General features: G+C 41.8%; 1 protein-coding gene across 2 annotated transcripts in view; it reads right to left on the bottom strand.

The window, feature by feature from the left end:
• The window catches only part of LOC136876048 (ethanolaminephosphotransferase 1), a 261,187-nt gene that overhangs the window by 108,847 nt on the left and 139,635 nt on the right, over window positions 1–12,705 (bottom strand). The window lies entirely within an intron of this gene.

Here is a 12,705-nt window from a genome sequence, read left to right as displayed (position 1 = left end):
GAGGGTGAGAGGGGAATTGCTCGCTCGGCCTTGGCCTTTCTTACTGACATCTATGCACCCGCGATGTAACTATCAGTGGAGTTAGCTGTCGACAGCAACGAGACTAGTGGCGATATGTTGAAATAAAATGTGGATTTAGAACTGACTCCAGCCGCCTTTTAAGCTTAATCATTCTTCTTGTAAAAAAAAATATGATTCTCACAATGTAAAACAAAGAAAACTTTATGGAGTTACATAAGTCGCAACTATCAATCTCATTAGATAGTATTCTTGTTGAATATTCATGAAATTAAAGTATTAAGTAAGTTAACGTATGGATAAAATCATAAATAAATTAAAAATGGTTAAATTAAAAATTGAATCTCATTCATTTATATCGAAATTGCCCATTTCATTTTTTTCGAACAAATCATTCATCATTCCATTCATCGCCGATCTTCAAATGTAATGCTAGCAGAGAAAGCAAAGTTCCACATTATTATAGCTCCCAATGGCTATTTAAATATATTCCGATGTATAACTTTCACCAAGTTACTGGATAAATATATCCATATTATTTCCTAAGAAATAAATGTAGGTATCCCCTAACAATAAATTGTTATTATCCTATCCTTACATATATCAAGATTCATGATTGCGTCTAAGTTCGATTACCATTTCATGGAATTTTAGAGAATATAGTTAGTAACAATATTTATTTATCAATGGCAGAGACTTAATTCAAGAAAATGCTTCATTTCATGAATGATGATTTCGACAACAAATACCAAACAAGACTCGTTACAACATGCGAAATCTTCTTAGAAGAATTCAGGTTTACCTCAATATTTATTATTTGGAGATGTTATTTCGATGAGTAAATATGGTTTTTTATATATATGGTTATAAGCCTACGAATTGCGTAACGTATTTACAGCAAGAATATCCCATTAGCCCAAAAAATCTTATCTTGTTATTAAATTCATGCCGCTAACACGTCAATTATAATCAATCAATCACATCATGTAATTGCTACCAATAAATCTCAAGTATCCATCTCTCTCCATATTTCAACCGAAAACATTACAACTTCACCTAATTCATTCCTACAAATATATCCCTCTGAATATTTATACTTATAATCTCATATTTACGACGAATAAACTCTTAATTACTCATATAAAAATTTATATATTACTTCTTTAGCGGCGTAAAGTCTCAATATTCTATCATCGAGTGACAACATTGCATTAATGGGTTATATTTCTACTCAAAAACATATAATCACTCATCCCTGTACGAGAAATACAAGTATGAACAAATCACGTTCATATCTACTTACATGTGACAGCGTACTGCCGATAACCAGGTCTTAATAACCAACAAAAACATCTAACTCCACTCCGTATTTCGGTTAGATTATAACACATTATAAGTTTCACTTTTCCTTGGTAATCATCGAAACTGTTTTAAGTCTCTCCATATTTGGCTAAATTCATCCCTACAAAAGGATATTGGTTTCTGCAATCGAAGATTACCTATTACCTATTTTAAAGCAATTATGATAACTTCTTTGCGAAGACACTGCACATTAAAAGTACATCTCGAAGATATAAATACGACCTTCATGAAAATCATGTTTTAACCTGTAAGTACTACATTTAAAATTGACGTAATATTTACTTTGAATAAATAAAAATGCTCGGAACTTAGCTTTAATCTGCTGGCATTACTGGACTGGGCAAGACTTCATCTTCGTCATCTTTAGGCAGTTGGCCGGCTTCAGGTCATAGCTGCATCACACATTGGCAGTAGCAACTGGTTACGGGCTTGTAGAATCAGCTGGCGTGGAGTCGGTCAGTCGCCAGTCCCATCTCCGATTTAGTTACTCATGATGAGGCCGTTGATTGGATGTGACAGAAACATATTCAAGATCATAATTAGTACCACAATTAAGCTTCTTTTCAAGAAATTCTCCAGTAACTAAATTATAATTTTTAAACAAGTAATTCCACCAAATATTCAATATCAACTTTCAGTTACAAACTTCGTAATGGTACTCTAGTTAATTTCTAGCTTCTCATAAATATGTTTCGAGTTGGTGATATTTTATTTCGTTAGGTGACTCGCGTCAACTTTCGGTTTGACTTTCAGTCTCCACTAAATTAGATATTTTTCTGCTTTCTTAAAGTTTCCTCCTTGTTAGCCCTGATGTTAAATTATAGGTTGGCGTAATATCTTTTTAATATTACTTGATGTATTAACTATTTTTCAATCTTTGCTCCGTTGCACCTTCCTCGTGACAACTTTTCGCACGAATTATAGTTTTGATGCTCAACGTAATTGATTGTTCACTTTGCCATTAACAATTTAAAACATTCAGCATTTTTTTCTTGATCATGGCCACGTGGATTCTTTAAGTCTGACTGTCTTACATCGCGATCATGGCTTAATTGGTTCGTTAAATTAGTATTCTTTTCGAGGCATTCACGGCTTCCTTGCTTCCATCTGACCATATTTTATGATGTAATCACGGCCTATTTAACTTGATATTTCCGTACTTTCTTCAGATTTATTGCTCTACTACATAATCTTTGTCATCTTACTACGGTGCATGGCAAATATAGATGTTGTAATACTTCGTTTTTTTTCATAAGATCAGGGCCATGAAATGGTACAAATAATAAGCCAAATTAGTACAAGGGCCATTGAAAAATAAAAATATAATATCTGTTTCAACTTGCGCTGCGATGTGTTGGACGTATTGCATAACTGATTTTCAGGGAAGGAAGATCAGGAAGGGAGGGGAAACAAACGGGGTAGGGCAGATCGGAGAGAACGGGGAAGGAAGGGGAAAGTGAGGAGGGGCTATTTTACGACGGGGCTGAGGGGCGTGGGAATAGGGATGAATGCTGTGGAAAGGTACCATGAATTGAATGGAAAATCAATTTTTGATTTGTTAAATTAAAATTTCTAAAAATAATAATGAGAAGGTCAAATAGAATGTTGGATTTCTTTGAAATGTCATTAAGGTTGTAGTTTGAATTGAAATACTGATCTAAATGTGTGTATTATATCAAGTAGGGGGCCTTTGTTTAATATCTTAAGGATTTCCATATCTTCCTCTATGTTAGTATATTGATTATTGTAATCTTGCATGTGAGACACATATTATATTTTTATTTATTTTTACTGTTCGATCAGCACCCTTTTTCAATGGCCCTTGTACCAATTATTATTATTATTATTATTATTATTATTATTATTATTATTATTATTTACACTGACTGACAGAGCAAATGCAACACCAAGAAGGAGTGGTTCGAAAGGGATGAAAGTTGGGGAAAAAACAGAGACGGCACGGACGAATAATTGATGTTTATTTCAAACCGATATGCAGGTTACACAATGCGCACGGCATCGACTCAGTAGGATGTAGGACCACCGCGAGCGGCGATGCACGCAGAAACACGTCGAGGTACAGAGTCAATAAGAGTGCGGATGGTGTCCTGAGGGATGGTTCTCCATTCTCTGTCAACCATTTGCCACAGCTGGTCGTCCGTACGAGGCTGGGGCAGAGTTTGCAAACGGCGTCCAATGAGATCCCACACGTGTTCGATTGGTGAGAGATCCGGAGAGTACGCTGGCCACGGAAGCATCCGTACACCTCGTAGAGCCTGTTGGGAGATGCGAGCAGTGTGTGGGCGGGCATTATCCTGCTGAAACAGAGCATTGGGCAGCCCCTGAAGGTACGGGAGTGCCACCGGCCGCAGCACATGCTGCACGTAGCGGTGGGCATTTAACGTGCCTTGAATACGCACTAGAGGTGACGTGGAATCATACGCAATAGCGCCCCAAACCATGATGCCGCGTTGTCTAGCGGTAGGGCGCTCCACAGTTACTGCCGGATTTGACCTTTCTCCACGCCGACGCCACACTCGTCTGCGGTGACTATCACTGACAGAACAGAAGCGTGACTCATCGGAGAACACGACGTTCCGCCATTCCCTCATCCAAGTCGCTCTAGCCCGGCACCATGCCAGGCGTGCACGTCTATGCTGTGGAGTCAATGGTAGTCTTCTGAGCGGACGCCGGGAGTGCAGGCCGATATTGGAACAGCCAGGGTGTCTTGCACATGCTGAAGAATGGCGGTTGACGTGGCGTGCGGGGCTGCCACCGCTTGGCGGCGGATGCGCCGATCCTCGCGTACTGACGTCACTCGGGCTGCGCCTGGACCCCTCGCACGTGCCACATGTCCCTGCGCCAACCATCTTCGCCACAGGCGCTGCACCGTGGACAAATTCCTATGGGTATCGGCTGCGATTTGACGAAGCGACCAACCTGCCCTTCTCAGCCCGATCACCATACCCCTCGTAAAGTCGTCTGTCTGCTGGAAATGCCTCCGTTGACGGCGGCCTGGCATTCTTAGCTATACACGTGTCCTGTGGCACACGACAACACGTTCTACAATGACTGTCGGCTGAGAAATCACGGTACGAAGTGGGCCATTCGCCAACGCCGTGTCCCATTTATCGTTCGCTACGTGCGCAGCACAGCGGCGCATTTCACATCATGAACATACCTCAGTGACGTCAGTCTACCCTGCAATTGGCATAAAGTTCTGACCACTCCTTCTTGGTGTTGCATTTGCTCTGTCAGTCAGTGTATTTATTTATTTACATAGTTTATGCCCACATTGGATCACTTAAATCAAACCCAAATACATTTATGTTAACAAAGAATTAACTGAAGATTTAGCTTGCATCATTTTCTTCCTTTCCCAAAACCTCTTTATTCTGGCTGACCTGGCTGCCCTTTCTTCACCAGATATGACATATTTTTTGTGTTGTACAGTTTTTAATGACAATCTTATTTGTTTGTTCTTGAGAATCCTTTTTTCTTCTCTATTTTCAATTTGCTTCATTGTAATATTCAGCTCTTCTAAATCATTCTGAACTTCTTTAAACCAATTATATTTTGTTTTTCTTTTCCAAAAGTAATTAAATAGTTATTTTATTACCCTATTATCATTTTATCTAGAAAGATGACAAAAAAAGGCAATTCTTCTTTTCCTCATCGTATCTATTATAGATTCACTTTCCCTATAAACCACTGTTGTTGTTATTATTATTATTATTATTGTTACCGTGTTTTAGCGGTAGGTAGAGGCGTAAGAAGGTGCGGGCGTGAATGGGTTTCAAACTACGGAATCAAAGTTAATGTAAAATTAATTAAAAATTTAACTAGGTTATATTTTCTTTTCAAAAACCAAGCAATAACAGACATGGCAGGTACAATGTAGCAAAACAAGGGGAGATACAATATTTTCAGGTTTTGGGCTTCACGCCCTGACTTCAGCGATCAGCTCAGTTTTACCACAAACACAAGTTTTAACAGAGGGGCAGAAAACCCCATTCATCCCTAGGAGCCTCTGGCTCCGAATTACACAGAAAAGCCTCCACGAGGCATATGACACTCCATTTTCAAAAGAGCGATCCGCTCTTAAAATTTAAGCCTCTCAAAGGCCACACCAAACTCTACCTTCAAGCTGTCCTCTAAGGACGTATTCACAGGGGTAAAATACCCAACCTACAGAGGTCTATTACATGAAAAGAAGGTTGATTACATGACCTCTAAAATAACAATTTGAGAGGAGGCGATCTTGCACTCCTAATACACTTTGTTTTTTAAAACCTAATCTGGCTCTGGGCCGCTAACGCAAGGGCTAATCCCATACTACAGAGGTGACTTAGAGAAGAACACTTTACATTACATAAACGAAGAATAGTTTGAGAAAATAAGTTCACCTCAAAACAAATGTGAGTGGGAGCTCGAGAGGGTTAGCACTCTCTATCCCAATATGTAGCTTTACAAGAAAAAGATGAAAAGAGTAATTACATTTTAGGAAAAGGTTACATGATGGAAATGCTTCGAACCCGCCGCGAGTGTTAAACTGCCGACCTAGCAAAAAAAGAAGTTATTAATAGGCCATTACCTGGTGTTGAACGGCTGAAGAAGAAAGATGCGCTTCCCGCCTCCTGCTATGTACTTAATACACTGAAAGATGGAACAGAAGTGGCCCGGAGACCCCAAAATCAGCAGTTTATATCCTCTCGCGGAAGATTCTAGGCGTTAGGGGAAATAAAACACCCTCCCTCAAAGTTTTTATTGGCTAGGGAAAAGAAACCCCTACATAGAGGAAGAAGGAACACATTATTGGTGGAAAATTAATTAAAGAAATTCGGGATTGGCTAGATCCAAAATAAGGGGAAAAAGAGGGGTATACAGCCAACTTAAACCATGACAGAAAGAAATTTAACAAAGAACAAACTCTTGAAATAAAAATTTCTCCAACAAAATAGTTCTTTGATTTCGCACTAGGTTGCACTATTGTAATTCTTCAGTAGTGTCCTCTAGAAGAGAAAGTTCACACTTCTTACTTCAAGCGAAACAAAAACACATCAAAAGTGACACAGTTCAAAAACTCAAAATTTTCCACGTGGTGACATCTTCGGAGAAAGTAGAGAATTAATAGAATAGATAAAGTTCAACCTTCCTCCAGAAGAGGAGTTTCAACTGGCGCAACTTTTAAATAAACGGTGTAGAGGTGTACCGCCCGGTACAGACCTCCCCCCCCAAAAGTTCCTCCAGGGGTGACACATGAAATCCGTTTGAAACAACGTCCAAGTAATGATGTTGATACGAAGATAGATAGCAGAAGCATTTACAAGATTTCTTAATTCAGTTTCAAAATGTTGTTGTTGCAGGTGAATGAAAGTCTTTATGTTTGTAGAATTTGAATTTCTGAAGATAAACTTTTAATACTTAAAGGTGAAGAAAAATTTTGCAATGTCCACCAAATATTGTAGTTGAATTCCCAAGTGTAGTTATTGCTTATGGTGACTGTCCATGTAGTTGATGTAGATTGAGTCGAATGGCCGGACCGACCGTTGCAGCTTGCGTCCAACGGAGGCCGCTCGGACCCCTCAAGTACCCTGAGATACCGCTCGCCCGCACTATGAGGGGAGCAGAGGTGTTGAAGTACGCCGCGCCCGCGGTGAACAGATACAGGCTGCGGGCATGTAGCAGGTCGTGCGCCGCACATCAGCCTTGGCCGGGAGGTGAGCTCCGGCTCGCCGTGCACATGTCGTCCTCGCTGGAGAGGAGGGGGCCCATCCCCCTCCCCAGTCGCTGCACGGCGCTGCGCGGCTGCGGGGGCGCTGAAACATTAAAGCTAGGCGGCAGAATTGTGTTGGACAATCATTTTCTTTGAGGGTACAGGCTTGTGGAGAGGTTGAGGGGCCAGCGGCGTGTAGATATCCATGGCATTTACTATTATGAAGCCACAGTTTAAGGTGGAGCAGGAGACGGGAGCGTGGTAATGGCCGTGGCAAGAACAGGATGGCAGTTTAACGGGTCGGGGCAGGTTTTACACAAGGCTTACATCTAAAACCAAAATATTACCGAAGGGGCAGAATGCCTTAAAGTGAAACTCAAAAAAAAAAAATATAACCCTCATATCCTTTCAAAATAATATGAAGCAAGTTAACACAGAAATTACACCGGTTTCACCTGGGACAGGTGAACTCTAAATATCCTCTCGGTAGCTGGATTACTTAGCAATAAGGTAACCGGCGTAAGAAAATCGAGAATGATACAAGGCCCATGAAATCTGGGGGCAAGCTTGCCCGCGGGAACAAAATTTTTGACCATAACCTGGTCACCTACCTTCAAGGTGGTGGGTCTCCGTCCACGATCATACCTTTCCCTAACCTTTTCATGAGATACTTTAAGATTAGCTTTAGCCTTCTTCCAAAGATCTTTAATGTTGTCCGGATCTATTGTCTCGGGCAGAATGTCATTCAGAGACCAGAGGTTAGAGAGCGGCGTGTTGGGAACGAACTTAAACATCAAAGAAGCTGGAGTAAATTTGTGTGATTCATGAACCGCCGAATTCAAAGCAAAAGCTAACCAATGCAGGGACGTGTCCCACCTAGAATGATCTTCATGATGATAGGCAATAAGTGCGGACCTGAGATTACGGTTAACCCGTTCAGCCAGAGATGGTTGAGGGTAATAAGCAGATGTAGTTACATGAGAGATTGATAAGTCAAAACAGAATTTACGAAATAAATTAGATGTAAAAGCCTTAGCATTATCGGATACAATATATTGACACGGACCAAAAGAAGCAAAAATAGAATTTAAGCAGGTAATGGTAGACTGAGCGGTAGCCAGCTTAGTCGGAAATAACCAGGAAAATCTTGTAAAACCATCTACACACACAAAGATGAACTTGTTGGCATTACCCTTTGACTGGGGGAAGGGTCCCACATAATCGATATACAGGCGTTCCATGGGGCGCGATGCTTGATGCGAAGACAAAAGGCCTACTTTAGTGGACATGGTGGGTTTACTGATCAAACAAGATTTACAAGCTTTTACAAGTTCCCGAATTTCACCGTCCATACCTTTCCATATGAACATTTCACGAATCTTTTCACGAGTTTTAAAGATTCCAAGATGCCCCCCCAATGGGGTCTCATGATAGTATTTGAAGATCATAGGTACAAGAACCGCTGGAACAACAACTTTCATCAACTTATCATGCCTCGAAGGGCAACATAGAACACCATTCCTCAGAACATAAGGGACAGCATGTTCCCCAGAAGAAAGGGTTTCCATTATCGGAGCCAGCGTCGGATCTTCACGTTGGTATTTCTCAATATCCCTAAAAAGCATGGGAGCATCTGTTAAGATGGCATTAACACCAGATAGTATGGACTCGGAAGGTGATGAACTGTCGACCGGTTCGTGGGTCTCTACGTCGTTATGAAACATACGGCTGAGTCCATCGGCAACAACATTTTCAGTACCTCTGATATGCCGTACATCGAATTGGAAGGCAGAAATACGGATGGCCCAACGGGCTATACGACCTGTACGACGCGGCCTACCTAAGACCCAGCTTAAGGCTTGATTATCTGTCTCCAGATCGAATTTGACGTGTTCCAGATAGAGACGGAACTTTTCTAAGGCGAATAAGACTGCCAAACCTTCAAGCTCATATATGGAGTACTTTGCTTCTTGAGCTGACAATGTCCTAGAGGCATAGGCGATGGGTCGCCTCCCTAGTTCAGTCTCTTGAAGAAGAACTGCAGCTACTGCTGACGACGATGCGTCGGTTTGGACGATGAATTTCTTCGAGAAATCAGGCATAGCAAGTACAGGGGCATTACAGAGAGCTAATTTCAGATCTTCAAAAGCGGCTTGTTGAGAAGGTCCCCACTCGAATTTGATGCCTTTCCTACGAAGAAGGTTTAAGGGCGCCGCTCTATTAGCAAAATTAGGAATGAACTTCCTGAAGAAATTCACCATGCCAATGAACCTGGCGATACCTTTAATGTCCTTGGGAGGTTTAAAATCACGGATGGCCTGTGTTCTAGAATGATCGACTGCTACACCATCAGGTGACACAATATGCCCTAGGAATGACATAGAGGGCTTAGCAAAGGCAACCTTGGACAACTTAACAGTTAACCCAGCCTTACGAAGGCGATTGAGAACTTCTCGCAAATGGTCTAGATGTTCTTCAAAGGTTTCGGAAAATACGACGACATCATCCAAGTAGTGATATAAGTACTCAAATTTGATGTCGGAAAAGACCCTATCTAGTAGCCTAGTGAGCACAGCTGCCCCCGTGGGGAGCCCGAAAGGCACGCGGTTGTATTCATATAAATTCCAGTCCGTGGCAAACGCTGTAAGATGTTTAGACTCTTCGGCAAGGGGAACTTGATTATAGGCCTGATTCAAGTCCAAGATGGTGAAGAACTTGGCCTTACGAAACCATGAAAAGCAAGAATGAAGGTCGGGAAGGGGCACAGATTGCAACACCACCTTCCGATTGAGAGCCCTGTAATCAATGACAGGCCTGAAGCCTCCTTGGGGTTTCGGGACTAGAAAAATAGGCGAAGAATACGCTGACTTAGAGGGCCTAATAATACCATCCTTCAACATCTGATCGATGATTTCTTTCAGAGCCTTCATTTTAGGTGGAGATAGCCTATACGGTGGAAAACGGACAGGAATTGAATCCGTGACCTCAATTTTGTATTCAATAAGGTCAGTAACACCAAGAGTATCAGAGAACACCTCGGGAAACGACTGACACAGTTTCCGAATACTATCAGCCTGCTCCTCAGGTAGATGTCTAAGGTCTAACAACATCTCATCCTGGGTAGGCGAAATAGATGAACATGATCCAGAATTACACTTTAACAAGGGAATTCTACAATTGGACGCAAATTTGAATGTGCACGACCTACTCTGGAGATCGAGCACAAGACCAGTGTGAGAAATGAAGTCCGCTCCCAATATGATGGGGCAAGACAAACGCTTGGCCACAAACAATTTGATCTTCCATGTAAATTTAAAAACCCGAATTTTGACATGTAAGGAACCTAGAATTTCTAATGGAGATGAATTAGCCGAAACATATTTAACAGGAGATGAGTCATAGTCAGGGAGTTTACAAACAGATTTCAATTTAGAATACCAATCAGCCGAAATAATGGAACAAACACTGCCTGAATCTAAGAGAGCGGTTATAGGCTCGTTATTTAACTCAATCTTAAGAAAAGGAACAGGTGCGGGGGTATCCGCCGCAATCCTAAGACACTCTTTAGGGCATTCAAAAGATGAATTTGAAGGCTGGTCGTTCTCTGCATTTACAACCTGTTTACTAGGGGCTAAGTCTCGGGAAGATGGATTAGTCGGCTCAGCCGACGCCACTAGTCACTTTTTATTATTGGAATAGCTGGAATTTGCACCAGAAGTTGAGCAGGAGGGGGTGCTATTTGAGTTTGGGCAATTCTTGGCGATATGTGAGAAGGCCCCACACTTAAAACAGCCTTGTGATGACCCTGCTCCATTCCTTGTCCCACTTGACTTGATCAGAGGACACTTATTCCGCAGATGTTCAGGCGACCCGCAAGCATAACATTTACGGGGATTGACTGGTCGGCGAGGTGGAGGCCGAGTGTTACTAAAGGAAGGCGGGGGTTCTTTCGCGACACGCAAAGAATCGGCGTATCTAACTCCTTCCGCTGAGACGGCCAATGCTTCAAGTTCAGAGAAGGTTTGCGGACACGCCGCGTAACACAAGTATGACCTGTAGGATGGCGAAATACCTTCTACAATAGCCTGCACAATCTGATCTTCAGGAAAGTGCAGAGCAAACACCTTAGTGTAGAATTTGATATCTTGAATGAAATCAGCCAAGTTTTCATCCAAGCGCTGTACATGGTAATAGTACTTCTGAATCAGGGAGGACCTGGCTCTAGCCGGGATGAAGTTAGCTAGCAAATGGGCATGGAAATCCTCAATAGATGATTGCTCGGCAATGGCTCTTACGATTTTATCAGAGAGAATACCAATAGCATACGGATAGATAATTTGCAAAATTTGACATGGCGAAAGAGAAAAAACCAGAGCATGATCCTGAAATTCCACTAGAAATGTTAAAAATGAAATTACATCACTGGTGGTGTTGACGGAAAACTTAGAGATACCTCTAAGCAACATTGCCAATGGATGAGGCAAGCTACTGAACCCAGGTGACATAGTCGTTAAAGGTTTCAATGGCAAAGAAGTTAATTCAGAGCGGATGTTACCCAATGACGCACGGCGTTCAGATTCGTTGTTCGATGGGGCAGAGATAGTTTGAGCAGCAACGGTTATCCTATTGACTTCTCCCTGAGGAGGCTCTTCATCACTACCTACGTTCCCTGTGGCGGGTTGATCAGTTTTGGGAGGAACTTCGCCGGTTAGCAATTGAGTGACCTTATTAGACAATTCAGAAATAGTTTCAAGGAGCGTATTAGCGTCCTTCCTCTGAACGTCATTCACCTTTAGAGACAACAGATCATTAACTCTATTTGCAAAGTGATACAGCCTGCCTTGCACACGCTTAATTTGATTCGGAGACGGATCGTTTTCATCAAAAAAGCTGACTACAGATGCTAGCCCAGTAATATTCTCGACGATCGTGGAAAGAGAGTCATCAATTTCTTTCTCTCCCAAATTGGGGATGGAAATGGGCAAATCAAGGGACTCTCTAAGCTTGTTGGTGTCGATTGCAACCGTGCCTCCAGATTGCACATTTCTGATAGTTAACTCGTATATCAACTCCTCTTTGCGCAAATAGTTAAGGAGGAGAACATCGCGAGGGCCGGGCATGATGACAGAACAATTTTGAAAAACTCAAAAAATTCCAGCAACTGAGACAATTGTTAGAGTTCGAATCAAAGCAATGTTTAGCCGTCAAAAGGGGCTAAATTGAGACCCATTCAACCACGCTCTGCTACCACTTGTTACCGTGTTTTAGCGGTAGGTAGAGGCGTAAGAAGGTGCGGGCGTGAATGGGTTTCAAACTACGGAATCAAAGTTAATGTAAAATTAATTAAAAATTTAACTAGGTTATATTTTCTTTTCAAAAACCAAGCAATAACAGACATGGCAGGTACAATGTAGCAAAACAAGGGGAGATACAATATTTTCAGGTTTTGGGCTTCACGCCCTGACTTCAGCGATCAGCTCAGTTTTACCACAAACACAAGTTTTAACAGAGGGGCAGAAAACCCCATTCATCCCTAGGAGCCTCTGGCTCCGAATTACACAGAAAAGCCTCCACGAGGCATATGACACTCCATTTTCAAAAGAGCGATC

This window comes from Anabrus simplex, chromosome 6 (genome assembly GCF_040414725.1).
Source record: "Anabrus simplex isolate iqAnaSimp1 chromosome 6, ASM4041472v1, whole genome shotgun sequence".
In the NCBI taxonomy this organism is placed as follows: Eukaryota; Metazoa; Arthropoda; class Insecta; order Orthoptera; family Tettigoniidae; genus Anabrus; species Anabrus simplex.
This window is presented reverse-complemented; position numbering and strand designations above follow the sequence as displayed.